Raw genomic sequence first — 21708 nt, forward strand, 5'->3', positions numbered from 1 at the left:
ATCATATGGCCTGACCCCAAAGCGTTCCAAAACAATAGAAGTCTGAGTTCAAGTTCAGCCAGTTGGGTGGCTTATTATTTCCTTTCCATTACCCTTTCAAAGGGTCAGTCATAGGTCAAAGCTTTGACATCGCTAGGATTTCTGGGTAACTGATTGCATAAGGACATTTAGAGGATTAAATTAAATGTGATGGGACGTGTAAGCACAAAGCCAAGAAGTCACAAATGATGCCAGGCTCTTTTCCCTGGGTGCTTCTAGGCTGACATTTTCCTTTTCGGGATCCCTGACCATTGTGAGCTGTCTGACTATCAGGCACGGTGTGTTTATTCTTCTTTACTCTGAGATCAGGCTTCCAGCTGGAAAAGCTGGGGTCAATCGTACTTATTTTCCTAACCTCCCTAACCAAATGGAACCTCAGCACATGGAAACAGAAGGTGTTGCTGGTTAGAGCTGTCTCTGTCTTCTTGGCCAGCTTGCCTAGCAACTCTAGGGGCTCAGCCAGGGTTACCTTTTCATTTTTGTTTTTGTGTTTGTTTGTTTGTTTGTTTGTTTAGAAGAAAACTCACCTCATTTCTCTACGTGTCTTGAAGCTTATTTCTTAATTCAAATTTAAATCATCTTGTCTTTGAAAATACTGTGAGAAGCTGTAGAATGCCTAGAAGAATATGGACAGGAAGACCCTCTATAGGTATCTGTTTCTCTTTCAGGTCACACAGAGGTTTGTCCTCTGGATCACAGCTAGTGTTTCCGCTCTATTCTTTCTCAAAAATAGAGCTTCTTAGAGTGTGGTCCCTGGGCCAGCAATTTGTGCGTCTTCTTGAAACTTGTTGAGATGTGAAACCACTTCCACTCCCAAGTCAGGAACTGGGTATTGCTAATGTAATTCAGGCAGGGCCCTGTAGCCCATGCTTTAAGAAGATGCTGAACTTTTAGTTGGTAATGGCTAGATGCAGTCTGTCTACACTGTAGATTCCTTTCCCTGAGGAAGCATCAAAGGAGAGGGCACAGGTATTTGATCTTTACTAACAGAACACGTGACACCTGAACCTCTCTCCTGCTATCTCTGTGTGAAATGGTATCTACCACCACCTCCTCCCACACACAGTTTTCCTCTAATCCTTAGTAGGGTTGGAAGAGAGAAATTGCAACAAGCAGAACTCCCACATTCTTTGTTGAAAGGAGGCTTGTTCCTCACTTTGGGGATGGAGAGGAAGACTGTTGTCTTGGGGAAGTTGAGTGGGCAGGCTCTATCCAAAACTGTAGCAGGCAGATAGAGCTCTGAAGAACAAACCCACTTTACGTGGTCTCTTTGGTGCCTAAGTGCAGAGTGGACTGAAGGAGAGAGACCCTGGGAAACCACAAGCAATGGCAAACATTCAAAGTCCAGTCAAGACCAGCCAAGGGGAGAATTACTGTATCCCTGTCCTTGGCCCTTGTGACCGCATGCAGGTATGGCTGAAAGGCTGGCTTGAATGCTACAGTTGCGAACCTCTTAAAGATATGACTGAGGGAAAAACTCTGAGGAGCCAACAAGTGATCTCAAGGCTAAGAGTCAGGTGATTGCTGGCAGGGTGACCTGTCTGGCAATCGGATAATATGGGGCTTTCAAACCTCTGCTCCTATGCTGAGAAAGCCAACAAATGCTTTCCAAATCCAGCAACTGAAATCTAAGGGATAAACAAAAGTTAACCAGTGTGTTTCATTGGAAGTGAACTTTGATTAAATTTGATCAGTGTTGCCTCTGAATGGGTTGCAAGTTCGGTGTGATGTTTTCTTTATTCATAAGGAACTGTGACTAACTTGCTGTTCAAACTGTAACCTAACCAGAAATTATATTCTTCTAGCTAATACCTCAGCCTCAGCAGAACCTAAAGTTTGACTCAGTCAAACATCAGTAAATCAGAGACTACAAGCTGCCTATGTATGACCATATAAGGGAACTGTCAAATATAGCCTATCAGGTAGATTTGTCTAACAGTTCCCTTTCTCTGGACATCATGTAACCTGCTTATGAATCCATGTGAGAGAAAGAGCTTCAAAGATTCATCTTCTGGGCATGGCACAGGCTTTGCAGTAATCATCTCAGAGTGGCTACAGTTGCCTGCACTAGGCCTGCATAAGACTGGGCCTGTCAATAGTCAATAAGACTGAAGCTAGCTTCACAGTGTCCTGTGCTTCCCAGTGAACTGATGGGTTCCAGAGATGGGACATTGTCTGTAGTTATGTCTCCACGGATGAGTGCACCAGGCTCTAGTGGATAGGACTCCAAGGACCACATCGACCCTTACTGACTGCTGGCAGATTCAGGGCAGAGGCTGTCATCTTCCTTGCTTGTGGACCCACCAGGCTCACAAATGATCCTGGTTCAACTAAGTGAGTAACAAGACAGTATGAGGAAGAAAGAGACAGTGTTCACAGGGATTCAAGAGAGAGAGAGATAGTGAGTAGAGGGGGCCCACTATCATGTATATTCATGAAATAAATAAAAATGAATAAAAGTTATAAAAATATGGGTAGTAATTTTACAACAATATCAAGCACTGTATGTAAAGTGTAGGGAAAGATATATATTGTATATAATATGTAAAGTATATATAATGTAAAACTTATTATATATATTTTAATTATATATTTTAATCTATATATTTGTTCTTCGAGAATTAGTACAATGAGTTTTGACCACATCTCCTTCTTCTTGAAACTCCTCCCAGACACACACCTCTTCCCTAGTCACCCAGTTTTGTGTTCTCTTTTATGCTTTTATCCATCAAGTTTATTGTGATGCCCATGTATTCACAGATGTGTGGTTGTCCACCAAGCCTGGTCAACTTACCAGTGGTAGTACTCTTAAAGAGAACTGACTCTCCCTCTCCCAGTAGCTATCAATCACCTTTGCTCCGTGCTGGGCTATGAGCTGGCTTCAGCTTGCATAGGGCTTGTGTATACTGTGATAACCACTGTGAGCTCGTGTATGCAGTTGCCCTGTTGTGTCTGGAGGACCCTGTTTCCCTGCATTTGTTCCCTACCTCTGTCTCTTAGAGTTCTTTCCCCTTCTCTGCAATGATTGTTGAGCCTTGGTAGAAAGGGGTGGTGTATAGATGCTCCATTTAGGGTTGGGCCTTCTGCACCCTCTTATTCTCTGTACCTTAGCCACTTTGTGGATTTCCGTGTTAAAGACCGTCTACTTCAAATAGAAGCTTTTCTGATGAGAGAAGCACGAATCTATGTGTAACCCATAACTCACCAGGAGAAGGTTGAATATTATTTCTAGTTAACAGAATAATAGTAGTGGGCTCACCCCTGGGTCCTGTGGACTATCTCATTACAAGTTCTTAGCCTATCAGTGAATTGTTGAATTTCATCATTCAGAGTAGAACTTAAATCCAATCAGAAAGTAGTTGGTTATTTCCATATGTGTGCCAGGTATGCCAGGGGGTATATCTCGTCAGGCCAATGGTTACTGTAGCTTGCAAGGTTCACAGCTGGGTAAGACTGGGGATGCTTTCCTTATATGGTAGCATGCACAGCACTCTCCAGCCCTGTGGAAGCTAGGCAGTAGAGATGAAGCTTCTAGGTCAGTACCAGTTTGATTTCTCTATGGACTGTAGCTCAACATTATGCTGTCTTCAGCAATAGGGTCTTCCTGTCAAATTCCGGAGGGGGACCAACACCAATGGTAACAGCTATACTTTGGGGGGGGGCCTGTGGCCCTAACTGGCCAACAACTCCAAAGAGTCTATTCTTTGTACTGGCCTTTTTATTTGTTGCCTTATAACTAGTGGGGACATTGGTCCACCAACTACCATTTTCAATTCTCTCTCTCTCTCTCTAGTGCGTGATGTGTGTGTGTGTGTATGTGTGTGTGTGTGTGTGTGTGTGTGTGTGTGTGTGTGTGTGTGTTGAGAGGATTATGGAAGTTTTCCATTTGTTTTCCTTCAGGGATGAACTGGAACCTATAAGCCAATTAAAATCATTTCCTTCCCAAGTTGCTTTTCATAAGCGTCCCATCACAGCATAGTAGTTCAGAATTTGGTACCAAGGATGAGATATTGTTGTGATGGATCTGACCATCCATCACATGTTGTACTTTCGGTGGATTGCAGAAGGATTTTGGGGTTTGAACGAGAAAAAAAAAAAAAGCCATTCAGTGATCAGTGAATAATTTGGCTTGTATAGGAGCTTGGAATGACCAAGCCCACTCAGTCAGTCAACAGGTTCTCCAGTGCGGGAGTGAGGATTAAAAAGAAAAAGGACAGTTAGATAGCATTGTAGCATGACCCCAGTCAATTCTCAGACTGAAGGCAAATTTTTATTTTCCAATCCACTTTTTATACCATTTTATTTACATGCAAGTATTTTGGGCAAGCAGTTCAACAAGGAACTAACAAAGCAGCGAAGTCCCGAAATTACTCCAATGACAGTTGTTTAAAAGGGCTTGTCATAATGACCGAAATACTTGATCCCACTTCCCTGTCCAAGCCCAAAATCTTGCCTGAAGCCTAGTTCTTCTGTTCCACCCTAAGACTAAAATTCCTGCCTTCCCTTACTTCCCTATTACAGCCTAAAGTTAGATTCTTGCTGAGACTTACGTCCTTATCCTGCCCTAATGTCAGATTCCTGCCTGAGCTTACTTCCTTGTCATGGCCAATGTCAGATTCCTGTCTGAAGCCCATTTCTTTGTCCTTAGCTAATGTCAGACTCCTGTCAAGTGGTACCCCAGAAGGCTTTCCACATTGGCAGATAGGAAGGGTGAGAGAGTTACAGATGATGGAGGCCTGGCTTTTCGTACTTCAGGGGAAAACAGAACTCTCAGAGCTATTCATGTGATATCTTGTATTAAGGATCTTTAGAAGGGAAACGTTTGCTTTATTGAGACAATCAGTGTTGACTGCTAGGGTATAAAATTAATCAACTGTGATTAATAAAAGACCAGCATCACTGAGGTAAAAATCTGGCCTGTGGAGCATTTTCTTGATTAATAACCGATGTGGAAGGACCCACATCAACGTGGGTAATGCCACCCTTGGGTAGGTATTCCTGTGTTGTATAAGAAAACAGGCTGAGCAAGTCATGAAAGCAAGGCAGTAAACAGGATTCCTCCATAGTCTCTGCTTCAGCTCCTACCTCTGTGTTCCTAGTTGAGTTTCTGCCCTAAGTTCTCTCCAAGATGGAAGGTGACATGTAGTTATATGCTGAGTCATAGCTTTCACCATTCCTTCTAATTTAGATCATTTGTGGGGTTTTTTTTTGTACTGCTTTATATCCTGGTTATGCTTGTGGATACCACGTTGCATGCATCTGTCAGCATTCATAAAAGTGTCTATTTTCAAAAGGCAAACTTACACAAGAAGAAGTTATATTAGTTATATTATACTTGCTTTTTATCCCCAAAATGCAGTTAACTGTAACACCCTGGGCACATGACCAATGGTATTAAAATGTGGTCAGATAAGAACCACCAGACATTGTTGTTATGGCCATTCCTGATTGGGGAGTGCAAAAATTAAGAATTGTGGGGTGTTAAGTAGCCTTTTGGGGGTAGGGAGAGGGAGGAGGCTGCAGACTAGATCAGCAGGAGAATTGTTGGTGGGGTTTAAACTAACCCTGTTCCAGCTAATATGGGCACACATCAGTCAATAAAACCATTCATTCACTAGTGTTCCTTAGGGTGCAGTTTATCAGCAAGTGGAGCCCTGGGCTCTGTACACCTCAGGTGCTCAATAAATTCTTTTCCTTGATTTGCCAGTAAAATATTCTGAGATCACTATTATACATCACAGGCGTATTAAACCCTTCAGCTGAGTCCTGCTGAAGTAGAAAGCCTCATGAGCTCACTCTGTCTCTGCGCTGCGCCACAGCAGCATAGCGGGAGGACTTGGAACACAAAGCCCAGATTGTCCTAACCATGTCAGTGGTTAGCTATGTCCATCGTGTCTCATTGGAGAGCCCCCCTTTCCCTGTCCAATGGGGATGTTCTTTATTCTCAGCAATAGAGCGACTTGTGTATCGTATAAAATCATTTACACAGGAGAGCTGCCCGGCCCCAGAAGTCTGCTTTGATAGGACACTGGGCTCCTTCCACACTCCTCTGGCTTATTCAGTTATGTGTTCTACCATGTTTAGATCAACGAGCTCATCCTGGTGCCTCCTCTGAAGCTAAGGAGGTGCCACCTAGAGCGTTCCCTAACTGTGACTTGGATGGATGAAGTAAGAAAGATGCCAGAGAGTCTGTAGAAAGAAAGGAAGCTTGCAGATTCTCAAGTTCAATGAGGCTTTAGGAGGCTGGAAGTCTCTACAAATAATGGCCTGCTTAGAAGAATATCAATGATTCTGGAGCCAGCTCTGACCATTTTTAGCCATCCCAGAAGCACATGCATTTAACTCCGTCTCCCCCTCACCTCTCAAGCCCAGCCTCTTGAATCTGTTATGACACAAATGGAATTACCTGGAAGGTCTGACCAGGGTCAGCCCCCAGAGCAAAGGGTGGCAGGTGCAGCTGGCTCTATTCACAGCCCTAGGGACTTGATGTATGCAAATGTTGAGGCCAATAGGCCTGGAACAATGGAGTGCCTTAATCCCCCCAGGCAAGGGGAGGAGGAGAGCCCTCATCCACACCTCACCCGTGTAAACTATGTAAAAGCAAAACTCACCCTAGCATCTACAGAATGGAGGCCTCTTTGAACACACCAGGATCCCTTTTCTTCAAAAAGAAAAGGAGGAAGAGGCTACACCTGCCTGGAGGACAGCCCACACTCACTAGGAAGAGGCCTTACCTAGCCTGAAGTTGCAGAGGCTATAGGGAATATTCAGGGGTGTTCTGCTAATTGGCGAAAGCCCTCAGGCATGATGGGGGTTAGTAAGGCTTCATTTGGCTGTCATGGAAGCACATTAGGACTGAGCGTCTGCTAGCCACCTTTCATTATTGAGTTGACTTGGCACAGACAAGCAGAGGAGCAGAGTCCCAGTTTTTTCTTTGTGGCTCTGAGATCAGAGAAAATCACCCTCTGCTTAGTGGCTAAGTGTTTCTGACCCCTCCTGGTCTAAGTGCAAGGAAGGCGGCTTCTATCTGCTCAAAACCTTTGACATCCTCCACCCCGGGGATCACCCTTTATCCACCTGTTTGCCCTTTAAATGAACCATCCAAACTGGCCACTTCCATGCATCAAGGGCAGAGATGGGTAGCACCCTGGACCTGATGGCCCAACAGTTCATTTGCCCCCTTCCCAGCTCATCTCTCTGTACAGCCACCAAGACTTCAGGTACTTACATTATACTTTGTGGGGAGAAAAAGTGACTTGCAGCAGGTAGGCAGGCAGGTGAGGGGAGTCTACATCCATCAAGCCATGGCTGTATTTTCACACCTCTCTCTCTCATCTATCACCATCATGATCACCGTTTTGGCTCCAGATGAACAATGTTCTCTTCATACTTTCCTTTGTTTCTGTGCCTCAAATTTCTTTGTATTAATTCCTCTTTGGGTGTAGATAGCCCCTTCTGAAATGGGAAGGAGTAGTGTCAGGAGAGCAGAGGCGCCCCACCGCCAGGTCTGCTCTGCTACCTTCAATAGTACAGTATGGCTTTGTTTCACCAACCCCTCTGGATTTCAGGCGAGTGTTCTCTGGGCCTTTTATGCACCAGCACAGAGACAACCTTCTCTACACAGTAGAATTTGAACCATGCCTTCCTATCTACTTGACTGAGAAACTTTCCCATGCTCTTTGTCAGACTTTCACCTCTCATGTCTGGTGAGAAGGCTTGTTTCTCATTACTGCTGTCCTAACCTTTTAGAGGGCAGCTGTCTGTGTACTTGGTCCCGGATAGTGACTCTCTTCTGAGTCTCTAGGATATGTGGAGTTTGAGCATCAGCAACTTCTGTATGAGGCACTGGAGGTGAGGGCCATGGAATTGCACTGGATATCTGCCCCAGAGAGATGCCAAGGGGCAGCTCACTTGCCCCCCTGGCTACTGAGGACTCTGGCTCCTTGTTTTTCTTGTTTTGAGATTCAAATGATCATGCAAATTAGAGATAGGAAATCACCATTAGGTCATCTTTCCCATCTTTCATCCCAGGGGCTGAATTGGGATCAATGTCTATTCTCCAGTTCTTTGTTCTCCCTGGTGTTAAATAATGTAAGGAGCAGGCTGTTCTATTCTGGGAAGAAGAGTATGACATATTCTAACACATTTTCACAGGAAAAAGGCCTTTCATCTTCAGCCCGAAGAAGTTTCCTTTCTTTCCATTCATTTCATGACTTCATCCTTTGGACCCCCCTTTATTGCAGCCTCTCCCTTTTGGGGGGTTGGGCCTAAAGATATATTTCTTAGAACTGGTTCTCAGAATGAGACTCCTGAGCATAGCCTGCCTGAAATGAGAATGAGGTCCAAGCAGACCGAATTTTTTTCCTCTTGTTGCAAATACAAAGTATTATAGAAGCAGTGGGGAGTAGGGCTGACCCTGTTCTCAGTGCACTTTGAGCCAGAGATTCCATTCAAAAATTTCTCTAGATCTAAGCTATTCTGTTCTGTTTTAAATACACCCCCTTTCCTCCTGTTCTTTCACAGCTGTCTTCTTCTTTCCTTCCACCACCTGTCTCCATGGAGATAAAGGTACCAGTGAGACCCCATGGTTCTTGGACGGTATGTTTTCAAAAGCTGGACAGGGACTTTTCCCTCTCATGGCCTTTTCTTGCCCAGCGAAGAGAATGGTATTGCAAGAGAACGTTGCACATCCACCAATTCAGATCTCATTTACAGTTCTAGAACTGGGCAACAGCTAGGATCAAAAAAATAGTCCAACAAGGCTGGAAAGATGGCTCAGCCATTAAGATTATTCACTGCTCTTTCCAGAAGACTGGAATTCGATTCCTATCACCTGCAGTTTGGGTGACTCATGTGTGTGGAAAGCACTGCCCATGGGCTATAAGGTAGTGAGGATGTCCACACAAGAACTGTCTTTTAAAACATGCTAGGTTTATTCTTTGTACTATCATACTAATATAAAAGTTAAGCAGAGGTCTCACGAAGCAGGGAGCAGTTGATTGGGCAGAAAATGCTGCTGCAGGGTCCCACTGGAGAGTCATCTCTGGTGAAGATGCTTCAGGAGCTTAAAGGCTCTACCCATGTCCATCATGAAGTCCTTCAGCTATGACAGGCTGGGGAGGATGATGGCACTGATGGAGTTCTAGGAAGTCCTCAAGAGCACTGGCCAGGGTGTAGTGCTGACTAGAGGGCCTGTGTGAGCCCAGCAACAGTGCCAGAAATTCACTGGTCACTGAAATCCGGGCCATGCACCAGTCTCACTCAAGTCCTTGCCCTAATAGGTATCAACACAGAGGAATGAGCAGTATTCAATCACGGGTCTCCTCTACAATGGTCATATCTAGCCCTCTCTACACTCCAAAAGTCTGTCTCGATTCTTTATTTTTATGATTGATTGATCATGGTTGTGTCACACACATATATAGAAGGTAAAGGACAACTTGTAAGGGTTGTTTCTTTCTATCATGTGGGTTCCAAGGATCAAATTTAGGTTGTCAGGCTTAGTTTCAAGTGTCACCACCTGCTAGACCATAATCCAACCCAGTTTCTGACCTCTTTTAGTCTGACAGTGGGGATTACACGTCAACACACAAAATCAAAAGGGATGCTCACACTAGCCAGGCCATGGTGTGGGCCAATTATCCCAGCATGAATCTGATAGCCACAGTGAGTATGTATGTTATAGCTAAGGACATTTCATGTAACTCTTTTTGATATGGTGCTGTTTATATGTGATAAATTGCCCATGACTTAATGCCTTCAGAAAACAGCAGTCAAGGATGATCACAGATATTTTAAGGGTGCAGAATTCAGGAGTGTCATAGGTAGGCAGTCTGACTGAGGGATTCTGGTGAAATCTTAAAGTGCACTCATCTGTGGTTCTGATTGGAATGAGAATATCTACTTCCACATGGCCTCCTTCTAAGACCAATGGGTTGTCTGAGCTACTTACTGCAGGAGCTGTCAACCCTGTTCACTCCATAAGGCTGCTTGAACTTCTCAAGACATGGTGTCTGATATATCCCAGAGCCATAACCAGAATAACAAGACAAAGCTTTGATGTCCTTTGTGACTGAACCTCAGACATCTCATTCCAGTATTTCTGTAACATCTCATTAGTCACACAGGGGACATCCACAGAGGACAAAATGTACAAGCACCATGGGTCTGTTGACTTATCTGTGCTAAACCAGACTTGAAAGGGATAATCTGAGGTCTTTTCTGACTCCAGAATTTTATGGTGATAGTTTTACAGATATCCAGGTTCTAACAGGATTTAATTATGCCACGACCGCCATGAGCTAAGGGCATGAGAAGACAGGTAGGAGTAGGGTGTGACTCTTGGCCCCTTCAGCTCAGATCACAGCAGGTGTTGCTAGGCTCACACTGAAGTGACACAGAGTCTCACTGTAGGCATGGGGTTGAGGGGTGCTCTGGCCTTCATGATGGACTTTGCAAGAATGAGATCATTCAAGGTTGTCTGCTCAGTTACTACTGGGATGCCTCCAAGCCACATACATGCCAGTGTTAATAGTGGAAAATGGTACAAGGGGCGGCCTGACAATGTGGCATTGTCCTGCAGGATTCATGATTGGCTTTTAACAAGTGACCTTTTATCAGAATTTGTTTTGCCTACGGCTGGTGGATATGTCCCAACACAACTTTGCTGGGACATTTGGGAACACCTGCTTTCGGATGGCTTTTCTGTCATGTCTCCAAGATTTCTGTGCACTTCTTTCCAGCATTGATTGGCACTATCCTGGCAGAATCCTGCCAGTGGAATGTTGTTTTAGGGAAGTGTTGGGGGAGGGATGGCTGTGGAAGTCCCTGTGAGTGGCTGTGATTTGTGGCAAAGAGTGTTTTATAGTTTAACTTGCTTCAGCATGGCTTCTTCTGCAACTCAGCACAAGTCGGAGAAATGGAGAGAGAGAGAGAGAGAGGGAGAGAGGGAGAGAGAGAGAGAGAGAGAGAGAGAGAGAGAGAGAGAGAGAGAGAGAGAGAGAGAGAAGAAAAGTATATTGAATATTGTATGTCAGCCAAGGTAAAGGGGAAAAGATCTTTCTAAGATACTAGAACATTCTTAAGGAAGCACATCATTGGGTTGCATGGAATTTTTCAGAAAACCTGGGTGCACGCCCTAATGTCTCACTCTCTGGCTTGGCCACGCACACAAACTATGTTTTCTCATCTATTAAATGCAATTAACATGTTTCTTTGTGTCACTGGATTTCTCCAAATCCAATATGTAGATTTTATTTGGGAGAAGATCCCTTGTTTTGAAAGTCTTCTGTGTCCCAGGTTGGCCTTGGACTTGCTATATAGATGAGAGTGGCCTTGAACTTCTGACTATACCTTCCAAGCACTGGGATTAAGGCGATCATCACCACATTCAGTGGGAAACGGACCTCTGGACACATTCACAGATGCAGGTGGAGGTTATATTGTTGTTAGAAACATGGAGTTGCTACCAGCCAGCTCCAGACTCCATTCCAGGTTCTGATTCTTTTCATAGTGCTCAGCTTTACTGTGCACACAGTCACTGGGGTCAAGAATACTGTAGGATGTGCCCAGGCTATGTGCTAGGATGCAAGTTTTGGTTCAGTAGAATTTCTATGATGGCTGAAGTGCTATGCTTCCTAGCTGCTGTCCTGTGCTCTGTGGAACAAGGAATTTGGTCCTAAATCTACGGACTGCCAGCTCCATTGGCCATCAGAGCTACATGGAAGCTTCGGGTTGGCACGTCTAGGCTGCACTACAGATCACTTTAACCAAAATCCCTGGTTCTAAGATGCAGCATCCGTGAGTGGCTTGTACTAAGTCAGTCTATTCATCTGCAAGACTGGAAAATGCAGATCATGATCTATATTTGTGAAACCTCTGTGAATGCATTTCAACCAGATGCAGATGACAAGCATCCAGGAATCAAATTTCAGGGAGCCCTCTTTCATTTCATTATTTCTGAGTGCTGAGTCACGTAGACTTTATAAAGTATTGAGATCATAACTAATCTATATTGCATCGAGAACAGAGAATATGCAAAAGTCCCATGCCGATTCTATGCCACCATGTGCTTACAGGTATGCACCTGCAGATATGGGTATGTATGTGTGGGCTCCTGGAACCAGGACCATCTTGTGACTCCTAATCGATGATATTAATGGCCTTCCCTTCATCAACCTGTGTTGAGATTTGCATTTTGTAAAGCCCTTGATAAGATGTCTGTCTGATAAAAGGCTGACAAGAATTTCTCGGGCATGCATCCATTACTCCACTTAATTCTTGGAAAAATACTGTGACATAGTGACACTTTCTGATCTCAGAGGGTGTTACATTTGAATGGGTCCATTGTGACAGAGAGATGGGATGGTTTGGACAGAACCCAAGCCTCTTCAGGGTTTTTTGTTTTTTGTTTTTTTTTTTCCTCTACAGCAAAATGTGGCCCAGTCTCTGCCATGGAAATAAATGTTTACATGTGCTTCATTGACACCAGAAGTGGCTGCACTGTGTTCTCTGGGCCTCACTCTCAAGCAGGTGTACACAACTACAGTTGACCTTTTTGTGTTTATTTGTTCATTTTCATGTATGTTGGTGTGTGCTTGCATGTATGGTGCTGCATATAAACTTGGGTATGCATGAGTATAGAGGCCCAAGGTTGATTTCAGTATCGTCCTAAATGGTCTCTTCTACCTCATTCATTAAGGCAGGGTCTCTCAGTCAAACTCAGAACTCACTGATATGTCTAGTCTTGATAGCCGATTTGATCCCTTATCTGTAGCTTCAGAGGCTGGGATTGCAGAGGGGCACCATGCCCACATGGCACTGATACAGGTTCTAGGATCTGGACTCCAGTCCTTAAGCATACAAGGCAAGTGCTTTCCCTGTTGATCCATTTCCTCAACCTGACTCTTTTGCTAAAGACACAAGGGGACAAGGTATGTAACCACAAAAATGATGCCCATGTTACCAGCTCCAAGGACTTACGTCACTGAATTTTAAAAAGAAGAGGCACTAATAATGTAGGCCGCAACATAACAGTAGGCAGGAGGCTTTTCTATCACTCCTTAGTTGTAAGATGAATAAGAGGGCTTTGGGACCAACAGAGTACCCTGTGTTTCTTCTGACCCACTCCTTCCCTTCCTGCATCTTTCACTTGAGGAGGAAGAAGAGTTAGGGACAGTGAAAGACCTAAGCTACTGGAGTCTTACATGGATCATGGCAGCCATCTTTACTAGGACTCTGAAAAGAATGCTTTTATAATTCCTAAAGAGGGATGTGGTCCTCCTTTGTCCGGGGCTGGGACGAGCCATGGAATTAGTGACTAGTGGCTGTGTTGTAAAGCTCAGGAAAGCAGCCTGCTGGCATAGCTTTAGCTTGGATCTCTAAAAGCTTCTGAAAGTTGCATGTAAAGATCTCATTGCATCCCACCAAAGGTTGCCATGGCCTGTTTCAAGATGCTCTCCAGGGATTTAAGGATTGTCACTCTAGAATGTTCTGTTTTCCTGTTCCAGCCTGATGGCTGAATTAAGTGGCTTGGGGGAGGGGTGGGGAGTGAAAATCTTCCATTTGGCAACTGTATCAGGTAATGGACAGAAATTAGTGTTTTGAGTGTAATGGATGCTTTTTAAGAATTAATAAGAGACTAACAGAGTCTTTATTTATTTCGAGGAAAGGATTAAATGAGATACCTGAGCTATTTAAGATGCCATGGGAACACAGTGTGGAATTTATCTTCTACTTGCTGACACTCTAATGTGTGTTTATTTTCCTGTCATGGGCTTAAGGTAATGAATCCAGGGCTGAGGAGGCTGCTAATTTCTTCTAAGGGATGGTCTTCATTGTGAAAACAACACTTCCTTTTCAAACGTCTGGAAAGACATTAAGCAACTTGGGGATATTCCTTTGTTCTGACTAGCTCACCAAAATTACCTGGAAGATGCTAAGATTCCCTCAATGACATTTTAACCTGATGTCCCATCTTTGTAGGTGGACAAAGAGAAACACAGGCTTCATTCCATTTGTGGCGCTGGATCTGGAAGATATAATGTGAACACAGAAGCCACATAACCATCAGTTGCACTGTAAGCCTGTGAGGTGGGGCATATCAGGTACCCAGGCTGGGGAGTAACCAGATCTCCAGAGAGTGTACTTGGTGAGCAGACAGGACGCACAGTCCTACCAGCTCTCCATCATCTTTTGCTTTGCAAAGTTTCCCAGCAGCACTTTTTTTTTTTCAAATCTTTCCTGATGAATAAATATTAGTTGTGTGAGGGACATATCCATGATTGGTATGCTTTAGTGAACGAATAGATCATAATTTCTTCTTGTATGGAGCTTACACTCTAATTGGGGAAAATAGATAATAAATAACGAGCACAATGAATAAGAGAATCATGTGTGTTAATTCTCGTACCTTCAGGGGATACACTCAAGGCTGACAATAAGTGCCTGATGCTACAGATAACATTGACATCTGTATCTTCTGCATTTTTTTCTTATACATACATACCTGTGGGAAATTGTAATTCATAAATTAGGCACAGTATAAAGTTATCAATAACTAATAATAAAAGCTATCTCGGGGCACTATACCAGAGATCCTGTGTGTTCCTTTCTCTTAAAGAACATGTCACTGGACTGCATTCACAACTCTTCTTGAAAGACAGCTTGGCTTCCTCACCCCTTGCCTGGGATCTCTGATGCTATGCTCAGACCATCCTTGAGCCAGTATGTTCTAGCTGCCCACCAAGGTAGCTAGATTAATAATATGTCTGCATAAGCTGGAGTCACCTCTGAAGACAGAACCATGTAGTGATTTGACCAGAGAATCTTTCCTAATAAATGAATATTGGTCTCAAAGTGACCGAGGTTTGGGTAGCAACATGTGTAAAGACCTCTTTTAAAATGGATATTGTAACTTTATTGTTTTTTAAAAATATACTCACTCGCCAAGGGCACATTGTCTTCACGACACAACAGGACTGACACACATATGAACTGACACAGACTGTTCAGGCACAAGCAGGGCCTGCAGAGGTTCCAGTCAGATGGAATCTCAGTGCTGATAGCAGGGAGTGGGTACAGGGCTCCCACCCCTAACCCAGAGGCTGTCTGCAGTTGATACCTGGCAAACCCAGAGGCTGTCTGCAGTTGATACCTGGCAAAGGAAAGGAGAGTTTTCTGCAGGGGCATCTCAGAACATGCCAGAATCACATCTGAAGACACGAACCACATTATGATTTGACCAGGGAACCTTTTCCAATAAACGATAATTGGCTACGATGGGGTAATTGGAGTGGGGTCCGGGTATATTAACCACACTTGAAGGTAGGGCCTATGTCCAGCAGTAGATGGCCAACTCAAGATGAACTCAGTGGTATTTTTGTAATTTTTTTTGGGGGGGTCTCATATTGCTTTGTTTGGGCATTTTTTTTCTTACTGATCTTTTGCTTGTATATTATAATTTCTGATTTTGTGTTTTTATGGCTTGTGTTTTTCTCTTCCTTTTACTTGGTTTTTATTTTATTTTGCTTTTATTTCTTGTTTATTTTTCTAGATGGGGAGCATGGAGTTGAATGGAAGAGGGACGTGGGGAGGATCTGGGAGGAGATGAAAAATTAAAAACAATTAAAAAAAACAACTGATATTTAAAGGAAACCTAAAGTAAGTAAGTAAGTAAGTAAGTAAGTACATGGTCACCGTCTCTGGGGTAGTGAAGGAGAAAAAAAAAATCCAAAAAATTTAAAAAGTATTTTTAAAAGAATTGGGAAGAGAATTCCTCAACTAATTCATGTTGCTGTGGATGGTGGAGAAGCCCCCGAGGTGATATGCCATAAAATCTGCTTCCTAGATTGTCAGGGGAATGCTGTCCATAAAAGGTTCCATCCCTCAGATTCTCCTCCCACTTTTCCTAGGGAGCCAGGGTGGTTATGGAGGGGTGTTGCAGATGCCTGGATCTTGTTTGGTGAAGTGTACTCACACCTCCATTGAGGATTCAAAACTCTTTACATCCCATGAAAGCCCTGGGCTGTGAACAAATTTTACCTTAAAGCCATACAGTTTTACAGTTTTCTGAACCAGTTTTAGGAGTAAAAAATGAAGTATTTGGATTTTTGCATCAAGAGGTCACACCAAGCCAGTGTGAGTACCCTCATGTTGCTCACACAGTGCCAGTGGTCATGAAGAGGGGCGTGCATCTCTTAGACCGTATCCAGTCAAGTGATACATATCTGTGATCTATATATTCAGGGATATTTGCACCAGTGTTCCATTGTAGATCAAAAGATTGATCAAAGGGGGACCTTTAGTTTGTAAATATTAAATGAGCTGAATTTTTAATTAATTAATATCCAAATAACTAATATCTACTAAAAGTCCTATTTGGAGGTGATTATTCTCATTCCTGAGAGATTTGCGTTGAACAGGGAAGCTTTCAAACTTATTTAAACACATGGGTAAATTACTCTATGTCTTCCAGAAGTATATTTGAGCATATACCTGACCTTGGACCCCCAGCTGGTGCTGGGAAACTCACAGAGTGTTAGGGCTGTACCAGAATGAGCAGCTTGGTCTTCTGTGAGCATTTGTGTTTACGGTTTACCATATAACTTCCAAACGGGTCAGAAAACACATTCTACCTGAAAAAAGAGAGGCGGTGTCTATATTACTCGCTTTGTCAATTATACCTTGTCAAAGCAATTAGATAAGATAACCCCTTACTGAGAGCTAACACAAGGACAGGTCAGGCTTCACAGACTGAACCGTGCCTGGACCAGAGCTGCACCTACTAAGTTAGGCTTTTAGGATTAGTTAAGGTCTAAGTAAATACTGGAGATTACAATGTCGCCTGGGTTATTCTAATGCGCAAATGGTGTGGAAACTTCCTTTCTCTCAGACTTGGTTACTCCCAACCCTTGCCTTCCTCATTCCAGCCATTCCTGCTGCCTCTCCTCTATTTCTTGGCATAGTTCAGAGTGAAGCCTGGGTACAAGAGTTCAAGTAGGGGTAGGCACAGTTTCAGGTGCCTGTGAGTTGAGCTATCACTTCGGTAGGACCCATGTCTGAGAGGACTTCGTGTTTGTTCTGGGAGCCCATCCCATTGCAGTGTAATTCTTGCTCTTGTCTTTGTCTTTTGCTTCCTGTAAATAAAGTCAAAGGGGACAAAGGAGCAGAGTCATGAGTGAGAGGAGATAGGCCAGGTGCCTTCTATTCACACCAAGTCTATAGCATTGAACTCTGATCTATCTGCTGTGCGTGAGAGCCAGAGAGATCAAAAGGGTGCTGGGCATGTGTGTTTTACTTCCACCTGTGCAAAGGTACTGACAGATCTGTCAAGTCAGAACTTGCTACAAGTGCAGGAAGAAGGCACAGCTTGTTGTGTATCCTGGACTTTTTAATAAGTTGTTTTTATTATTTTTAATTACGTGGTGTGTGTGTGTGTGTGTGTGTGTGTGTGTGTGTGTGTGTGTGTGTGTGTGAGCACGTGAGTGCAGGTGCTCACTGGGGCTAGAAGCATCAGCTCCTCCTGGTGCTGGAGTTACAGGTACTTGTGAACCATCCAACATGGATGCTAGGAATGGAACTTGGATCTTCTGTAAGAACATGACATGCTCTGAACCAGTGAGCCATCCTTTCAACCCTGAAAGGAGCCCTCTTTGACTCTCTCTTAGTTTATGATTCTCTCTTATTAGCCAAACATTGATGCTGAAATGAATGACATAAAAGGAAGTAAAACACCTTTGTCCTTTATCTCCAGGAAGAGAAAGGTAGACTGTGTGCCTCTGTGTGTGTGTGTGTGTGTGTATGCATGTATGTCTCTCTGTGTGTTGTATGTTGTGTGTGTGTTGTATGTGGTATGTGTGTGTTTTATGTGGTGTGTGTGTTGTGTCTGTGTGTGTGTGTGCGTGTGTATGTATGTATGTATGTATGTATGTATGTATGTATGAATGTATGTCCCTGTGTGTTTTTGCTTCTCCCTTGATTGACTTGCATGGGGCCCTCACTGCACACACTTGTCTACCATCTAGCCACGATAAATGTCATTTTGGCTATTCCACACAGGGGTCAAACACTTTTACATTTGCATTGAAAAGTGGCCTTCCATAAGGCAACAAAAAGTGTTAAATCATATGCTCACAGTTTAAAACTTTTAAAGAGCCAGGCAAAAATCATGACAAATGGAAAAAGAGATCACTGATGAAAGGCACCATTCTCTTCGATGTTTGTACAAAGGACTACACATTTTCATTTTGTACTTGGCCCCCAAAAATGATGTAGCTGGTCCTGATGGAGCTTCAGGGAGCCAGCTATAAGCAAAAGTATCCCCTTTCTGGCCCCACCTACCCAGACTCCCCCATGCTTCAAGGAGCAGGAGCCAGGACCTGGGGCTGATTGCTGCCTCCGGTGGAGATTTGACTGGGCGCCCAGCAGAAGATGCTGGGACTCCAGCCCCACAGCTGCGGGAATCCCGCCTGCCTGACAGCTTCCAGACATCCCAGCCTGCAGTGGAGAGGGATAATGAGCAGTTCCTTTCTGAGGATGAACCAAGAGCAGGCAGGAAGGGTGATCGTTAGCAGCTCTCTGCGGATACACCAAGGCCAGCAAAAATGTCTGCAGACAAGTAATTTGGCTGGGCGTGTTTTGACAATAAACTCAAACCAGACAGAAGGCTGGTGGGGAAGGGAGGGAGAAGCTAGAGGGAGAAGCTGGGGGGGAGACGCCAGAAACTTGGTAGAAGAAAATAACTAGGCTCCTGCATGCTCACTGCCCCCAAGCAGCAAGCTGCAAATAAACAAACATTCCTGGAGAGGCAGTGTGGGTTTGATGGAAGGAGTCCTGGACCTTCCCTTCAGCCTTCCTCAGAACCCATTAGCTTCCTTATAAAACTCCCTCAAGCCTGGCTTCATCCATATGAGTAAGACTGGGATTCCAAGAGTCAGTCAGGCTTTGCTCCCTCCTTCAAGAGACTTCACCTCTACCTTAAATGGTTGTCAAGGGAACAGCACGCAGTCAGGGCATCAGTGGGCACATGTGCCCAATACACTAGTCAGACGGAGATGAGTTCTGCTGGACACAGAATGGAGGGGCCCAGGACTAAGTTGTTGACCCCTAGACACCTGTTGTAATTCCTGAAGACTAGCTCATTTTGTGTTGAATTCTAGCTGTCTAGGCTAATTATCTGTCAGTGGAAATCCACAGATTAGCAAGTGTGGGAGCCATGTTGCTTGGGTGTAAAGCAGTCAGTCAACAGGGAACTGAAGAATGCAAACTAACGCTTCCCATCACAGTTACTGACAGGTGCTCCTCTCATGAGACAGCTCAGGGCCCTAATCCTAAAGCACATTGCTCATGGGGACTCCCAGTCTCTGTGGAACCCAGGGCAACCCTTTCCCTTATGCTGTTTAGTTACTTCTATAAGTATCATTTGTAAAGCTGATTGCTGCAGCCAGCACATGATGTCTCGATGAATAAAAGGTTTGTCTGCAAGCCTGATGCCCTGAGTTCCATCCCTGAAACCCATAAATGGATGGAAAGAGGAAGCTATCTCCTAAAAGTTATCTTCTGAATTCCAAATGTGGGTTTAGGGCACTTGCGAGAGTGTGTGTGTGCCCACATGTGCATACTCTCACATATACTCATGCACACACACACACACACACACACACACACACACACACACAAACACACACACAAACACACACAGGTGTCAAAACAAAACAATAAATAAATATTTGAAAACAGCTCATGTTGTGGTGTTTAAAGCAGAGATTTGAATCCCACAGCCCAGAATCTATCAATAAAAATATGACTACCAAGTCCCCACTGTTTATTAGAAATTGTCATTTCAAGATGTTGGAGCAAAGGGAAGTGTGAAATGGCATTTGTCATGAAGCACGTCTATCCATTTCTCATTATTGCTTCCTTAAGAAGAAAAATTTGACTTCTCACTAATCGCCAACCAAAAAAAGACTGAATAAAGAAGTAGAAACCGTTGCTGGGTAGGGTTGAAATGAAAAGAGCCACCAAGGGCTGCAGCAACTAAGGCTTTAACTCCCATCCGTAATTAGCTTTCATTCTTTGGGGAGAAATCTCTTTCCAAAGAGGCAGCAAGCCACGAGAGATCCACTGCATGTGTCAACCAAGACATGCACAGAGCAGACTGCAGGACAACACATCCGTAGGGGCGGGCGAAGTTGGATGGCTCCGGCTCAGTATGGCTTAAGTACTTCTGGTCTTCAGTTTCTCACTCCAGGATGGTCAGATTCTGTTGTTCATCATGTTGGCTGAGAATGCAATGCTCATACTGTGCTTTATCAAATGCTTAGTTTGTATAAGTGCTACATAAATGTGGCATCTAACAAACGCTTGTTCGGGACCCAAACCTGCATCACCTGCCTACCAAGGCTGCTCCATCTTGCATGTTTTTCTGAACTAGCTGGAATGGTTTGTCAATGAAGTATCCTCTGAATCATTTGAGAGTTAGGTTGCACTTCTTTTCGCTGGTGTCTAGGAAGCAGATGACAAAGTCTACATGACACACCCGAACACGAACTTCCTACCAAGGCTCTACTGGATGCCCCATTCCTTTCTCTTGTCTTCTAATTTTTCTTATTTTCATGTTTCATAAGCTTCCTCATTAAGCAAGCAAACCGTATCATAACTGTATGTACAAATATACTGAAATATGATGAGCTAAGAGGAATACATTTTAAAAACTTATAGTCACCATTGAAATTAAAATAAAGACCAATGTTATTTATAATATAAGCATGAGAGAGAGCTTGTATGGTAAATTTAATTATATATATAATTTTTATGTCTATTGCTGTGATAAAGTAGCCTAACAAATGGAGGCAAATTGGCTCATTTGCCAGTCAAGGCTGGAAGTCACACCAGTAGTCAAGAGCAGAGGTATGTTCATTTGCTTGCTGGCTCAGCACAATTTCCTTACTCTTACATAGTTGAGAACTTCCTGCCCAGGGAAGCATTGCTCACAATGGGTTGGGTTTGCCTGCGTTAGTTAGCTTAAGACATTCCCCAACAGACATGTCCATAAGCCAACCCAGAAGAGAACATGCCTCGTGGAGACTCTCTTCCCAGGTGATTCTAAGCTGTGACAGTTTGAAAATTATAGCTAACCACCACAAAATCTATATACTAAGAGATACAAGGGAAGGCTAGGGAGATGCGTTTAGTCAGTATAATTCCTTACCTTGCATGTATGAGGAGCAAACTCAGACCCCCCAGAATGTATGTGCAGAAAGCCAGACATGCTGGCATACGCCTGTGCTCACAATGCTGGAGAAGCAGAGACAAGTGGATTCTTAGGGGCTTTCTGACAAGTCAGCCTGACAGACTATGTGTGTTCCAGGCCAGTGAGAGATCCTGTCTTAAGAAAAAAATGGGTGGCACCTGTGGTGGTTTGAATGAGAAAGGCTCCTATAGGTTCATTCTTGAATTCTTGGTCCCCAGTATGATGGAACTGTTGGGAAGGATTCAGAGGTATGGACTTGTTGGAGGAGGTGTTTGTTCCTGGGGTTGGACTTTGGGATTTCAAAAGACTCAGGCCATTTTGAGTTAGCTCTCTCTGCCTCTTGCTTGTATATCAACATGCAAGCTCTTAGCTGATTCCCCAGTGCTATGCCTGCTTGCCTGCTCCCATGCTCCCTCCAA

This window comes from Mus musculus, chromosome 11 (assembly GCF_000001635.26).
Source record: "Mus musculus strain C57BL/6J chromosome 11, GRCm38.p6 C57BL/6J".
Taxonomy (NCBI): domain Eukaryota; kingdom Metazoa; phylum Chordata; class Mammalia; order Rodentia; family Muridae; genus Mus; species Mus musculus.